Below are 6,135 nucleotides of genomic sequence, written 5' to 3' on the forward strand. Positions count from 1 at the left end.
AAGAGATGGCATTTCAGGCATGTCAGTTTACAGTTTATCGGCTTTGTTCTTTTTAAAAACCTTTTAAAATATCATTTTTCTCTGGAGCTGTTGAAGATCAGGTGAAAGATTCTGCACGGATCCCATCAATGTCGTCGTGCTGAGCACAGATGGACCGCTCCTGGAAATGGCCCCTAACAATGGATTACTCGTCTGATGCAGAGTGATGCAGCAGAAAACTGCAGATCATTGTGACCACTCTGACTTTTCAAAGCTTTGGTTCTTTTAACTGATGCTTGCCTGCCTGTTTTACTGCTCAGGAGACATTCAATAAATAAATTTCAGTAAGAATCATGAAGACATGGATGACTTAAAAGAGAAACTAGTAAGTGCCTCTGAACTGAGTGGAGGGAAGACTGGAATTATGCTTCCTCATATTGCACAGTTAAATATATACATAAAATAAAATTTTCATTCGGGTTGGCAGTAGCAAACCAGCACATTAAGTATAATAGACGTATTTTGCACTTCTGTCAATAGTGTCATTTATAATTGAAACATGTAAAATGTTTTTTTCAAACGAAACACCAGGATCGTTTCTTCTGCATGTATTGTTTGATGTTTGCATGTGATCCTCGCTTTCAAGCCTTGTTATCAGAAAAGTATGTGCGATAGATGAATGCTGGTACATTAAGATTAAGGAATAATAATAATAAAAAAAAAGGCATGAGAAGCTGAGAAGTTGATTATTATTCATTGTAAATGTATGCAGCGAACCACTCATTTCTGAAACTGGTGGCTGAGGGAGCTGCAGAAACTAATCTGGCAGGAGTATTTCTGGTGAAGCCCCTGACTGATACTAAAGGATATTATCTCCTTCTCCCCATCTATTGCTCTGGTTTGTCATATTGTTCCTCAGCATTTCCTTCTCTACAGACAGCCCCGGACCTGGTGCTCGTGGTGCTGCTGTCAGTGAAAGGCTCCCTGCTCTGTTGCTGGAAGCTCCCCTTGTCAGCTGCTCGTGGTGTGCCTGAGCAATGCAAATAGGGGTTTCCAGCCAGAATATTGAATTTCCACTGGCCTAGAAGGGCAGCAATTGGGATCAATTTTTTAACTGTGGTCAATAAGCTGATGAAATCATACAGGCGGTGGCAGAAGCTGCTGGGTGACTCATACATTAGGTAAAGCCAGCCTGCCCTGATCTGGAGCTTGGTGCACTAACAGCAGCACTGTGGAGCTGTGAGACAGCAGTGTCATCCTCCGTAATGTGCTTGGCAGGGGACGGGAATGGGGTGGCAGAAATGAGCTCAGGCGCTGTAAGCCTCAGCTGTACCCTTGCCCGCATGTGCTCCGTACTCGCCAGGTCATTTAGCAAATCAGTGGTGTGAAAACAACAATGGAAATATGGACTTAGTCTGCATTAGTTTTCTTTTACTCTTACCTTGGTCATTTAATGGCTCTCACTTCCATCGTCTTTTCAGACAGATTCATGGCAGCGCTCACCAGCTTTCCTGAAAACCTCTCCTTTTCCAGGAGCAATGTGCTCGGGTAGTTTGTTGCTGCTGGGGTGACACAGGTTTTTATGCCTAAAGGGACGCAGAAAATGTGCCTTGTTTTACTTTCACTTAGCCCAATTTAACTACAAAATTAGTTAGCAGATATAAAATTCCGCTAACTAGAAAAACATTGACTTTCTTCCCCCTTTGGCAGAAACAGATTTAATTGTACTATTTTTAATCGAGCAAGAATTGAACTCTTCAGAGCAAAGTATTAATACCAGCCTTCTTAAAAATAAGACCTGCGAGCAAAGCTAGTTGAAATTCCTAGGAGTTAATTATTTTTAGATGCAATTTTTTGTAAACAGGCATTATGAAAGGAGCTTGTGTGATTTGAAGCTGTAGCTTCATGTTAATCTGCACCATTCTTCTTAATACAGTACCTAAGACGCTGAGGTATGTGTTCATTTATTTTATACATTTTTTTTAGTTAAATATGTGAAAGAATGAAGTTTCCTGTCTGTCATGGCTCCTGTTGTTAATGTCTTAGTTTAGCTCATTATCTGTCATGTAATACTGATGTTTAATATGTGTGTTTTAAATCCCAAAGCCGATTTTGAGGAGGAGCATGGTTTCCTCCTAACAAACCAGCAGTGGGACGGCAGCCACAACGAAGGACTTAGTGCCCTGCTGCCCTGGGGGTTGTATTCCTCTACCTCCACTTGCCTGGCCTGAAACATTTAGGTGTCCTCTTAATTCACAGCAGGTAGGGATTCAGGGCAGGTTTTCTGGGATGTATCTGAATAGCCACGGCGTTTAGGATGTCAATCATCAGTTTAAGCGTTGAAAGCAGACGAGGGTATATATTTGAGCAAATTATAAGAACTTTGATTTTTTTTTCATTAAGTCTCTATGAGAATGTTTCCCTTTATCTGGACTCTTGCTATAGGCATTCTTAATTACACACCCAGAAATAGGCCTGGTTTAATCAATCACATGCTCGTGTTCCTGGCAGGAATGTAGCAGTCGTCTATCTAAGGAGGTTGTGGGCAAGAATATTTTTCATAAGAAGTAGGATTTGAGCAAACTTCATAATTATTATTTGAGTCTGTACTGCATGAGGCCATGCATACTGCATGAGGGCATATTACACGGTGTTCGTGCCTGGTGGAGTGCCAGGAACTGACCGCTGGGGCTGTCAGAGGAGAGCAAGGTCATGCCGGGCAGCTTACCCATCACACCGGGCAGCTTACCTGTCAACGTGAGTTATTGGGCTGGGGCTTGCTGCCTGCCTCTTTTTGCAAACCTGGTCAAATATTTTTGTCCTTTTCTCTTTAATCTGTAGTAACTTTAAGGTAAGCCAGGTCCCTTACAGTGCCATTTTTGTTCAGGTGGCTGGAAAAAGAGGCTGAGGAGAGACTAGGGTGCATATGATCACTGCAGAGGAAATGGTAGTGATGTGTACGACGTGGAAGGCAAAAATACTTCTTTCAGTGGTTGAATTTGGTTGAATTTTGGTTACCTAGAATAGTTAGCACCCTTAATTTGTGAACTGTTAATACTCTGCATTTCAGATAAGATCTGTGGTGGTGTTATCTACAAACTGTGAGTAAAATAAAATCCATTCTTGGTAACTTAGAAATTTAGCTTATAAATTATTCATCCTACATTATTCATCTGGCTTTTGTGAACAAAAAAGTCATCCTGATACCTAATTCCTTTTGTTCAAACTGTTTTACTCATCACCATATTTTAATGGCATTAGAAACATTTTTTTCCCTCATATTTCATTTATTCTAGCCTGCATAATTGGCAATAAAATGAGTAGTATTTCATGTTTCCTCTTAAAAGCATGAATATTTAGCTGAGACATTGCCAGCATAGTGGGATGCTTCTGTCCAGTTCTGTGCAGCTCCGGGCTGGGAGCTGATAGACTCTCATTCTCCACCACCCAGAAAATTAAAAGTGAATAACCAATATCAGAAAAGCAAAAATGATCTGAATTTCTGCAATGTGTACTCCAAGCTGTTTCTGAATCAGTTTAAAGGCAGGACCACATAATTACATTGTCACGATAACCAAATTTTAGATCATGTATTTATAGATTTTTTTTCTATGTATTGAAAAAATAATAATGAAAAAATCTTGGTATGTCTTTTTGAGATTGAGCTTCCATTCAGCAACCACAGAGATATAAACCTTGCACTGTTAATTAACAAAACAAACAAAAAAATCTGAGGAATAATTTTGTGAAGGTTTATTTCCCGAAGGAACTATCAGAAGCAAACTGGGAAAAGAGCCTTTTTTGTTCAAAACCCTATCATGCATTGACTTTTGGGTATGGGAACTGTGCTCAGCGCCCTGCTGCTGACACGTTTGCACTTGTTTTGTTCTGTTTTTCCCCCTTATCCTCATCGTTAAATCCAGAAGACTTGTTTCCTTTCATGATTGTGACAGCAGAACTGCTGTAAAAATTACGTGGTATAATATGCTACAGTGCAGATAAAGATATAATTCCACTTTAGGGAGCAAGCGTCACCTGCATCTCAAGTTGGTTATGGAGACGAGTATGTATGACTACAAGTCTGACACCCGCTGAAGGAAATGTTGGTGTACGGGTCAGGTTTGGACACCCCCATGTCTGTGTGAGCTGCCAGGGGCCTGCCCAACCCCAGGGGGACCCCACTACTGTGGAGACATGGCTGAGACCTCCAACATCCCCCAGCTCCATGAGGCTCCCCCAGTGCCCATAAGGGTACCCCCCAAATTTTGAGCGCAAGGGCATCCTGCCTTGGGGCCATGTGGTGGCAGGTTGCTGCTGACCATGAAGAGGCCACTGTGTGCAGGCCCTGGAAGTGCAGGGAGTTTGAGGAGAAGCTGGTGGAGCTCCTGGCTGGCTTCTGCGCCTCACAGGGAAAAGCTGCCTTGAAATCTGCCACGTTGAAAGTGGGACCCAGGGGTTTCTCTTTGGGCTGGTAACAATGTCAGAGGATTTGGCACTGATGAGGTTCAGATGTGTCGACTGTCCTTTTCTAGTGCTGCACTGAATAGATTACGTGTCATAAACAGTGCTGGCACTGGCTGAGCTTCCCTCGGTCTTTGTCTCCAATATGTTTGAAGACGTTAATTGTTTAAAAAAAGCAGTGTGGCCTCTTCAGCATGCCTAACTGGGTGTTTTTTTTTCTTTTCAATTACCTTTTGCTTAGTGGAAGGCAGCAACATCACAGGTAGATACTTCTTTTTTTTGTGTCCTCAATGTGTCTACCTTGTCAGATCAGAGAGGCTCATGCAACCGGAATGTCTTCTTTAACAATGAAATTATTTAATGAGGTAATGACCAAGTGAGGCGAAGACAGATTTTGTTAGAGCCAAAGTTGTTTTCAATTATAGAAGACAAGTGCCCATTTTGAGAATATTTTAATATTAAACCCAGTAGTGATTATGAAGGTTATTCAATTCAGCAGCAAGTCAACATTGACAGTCGTATCTGAATAAGTGGGAAGGAAGTCAGAGATACAGTGTTAGCTGATTATTTTAACTACAAGGCAAATAAGAACTAATATTTCCTTTCAGCTACTCTATTGACTTCTCTACTGATAGGTACAAATTAAAGTCATTGAATCCCCACTTGCGCCCAAGTGAGCACAATTCCTTGTAACATGCTGAAATGCACGGGTCTAACATTTTCTAGGGCTGTTACTTCTAATGGATGTGGACTTGACATTATTTTCTTCAACAGCGGAGTATGTTTCCATTTGTAGAAGACAACTGCATCTTTATATGGCTCACTTGTTTCCAAGTCCTAAGTGGAAGAGGAATGATAATAATAATAATACAGAAGTGTCAGTTTTAATCAATATCTTCAGACATTATGGGAATTGAATTCTACCTGGCTGCTAATATATTAGGTATATACTGCTTTATCTTCTCTCATAGAATTGATTTGCCACTATTCAGTTCACTTGGCTCTTGTCATGCAAATTGTGGCATTTCTCCCCCATTGACTGCACAAACTGAGATTAGATTTGAAAATCGAGTCTCACTGACCAGCTGCTGTGTATTTTTCATTTGATTTCTGCCTCCTTCACTTCCCAGTCCCATTCCCTTGTTTTCACCTCCTTTACTGGTAATGAGCTGATAACGCGGTCCCGGGGGAGGAAGCTGGGGGCAGGCTCACTGAAGCTGGGGCTGGAGCTGCCGGCCAGCTCCCGCACACCCGTGTGCTAGGACGTGCTGCTCACTTCCAGCCGCTTGTGCTCGTGTCCCTCTCACGTCTGGGGGAAGGTGCAGATGGTTCTGTGCTCGGAGTTTGGTGGGTAGCAAGGTGGGCTAGCTAGCAGCAGAGTTTATTTCGTCTTTGTCTGGGGCCAGGACTTGGGAACGAGCTTTCTTGCTTCCCGACGTGACCCGGCGTGTCAAGCAGATGATTTTAAATTAGGTGTAAATTGAGACAAGGATAGCTGAACATGAAATAAGTGTCAGAACAGGGCTCTTGCTTTAAGTTTTATTGTACTGAGACCGCTTTGTCAGGGCACTGATGGCTGCATTAATACAGAACATTCAGGGTGCATGTTAGGTGCGATGTTTGATTAGCAGTGACAACCCAAAAAGAGGGAGCAGGACAGAGCTCCTGGTTGTGCTGATGAATTCTTCCTTTTTG

The sequence above is a fragment of the Anas platyrhynchos genome, chromosome 36 (genome assembly GCF_047663525.1).
Source record: "Anas platyrhynchos isolate ZD024472 breed Pekin duck chromosome 36, IASCAAS_PekinDuck_T2T, whole genome shotgun sequence".
Lineage (NCBI taxonomy): Eukaryota > Metazoa > Chordata > Aves > Anseriformes > Anatidae > Anas > Anas platyrhynchos.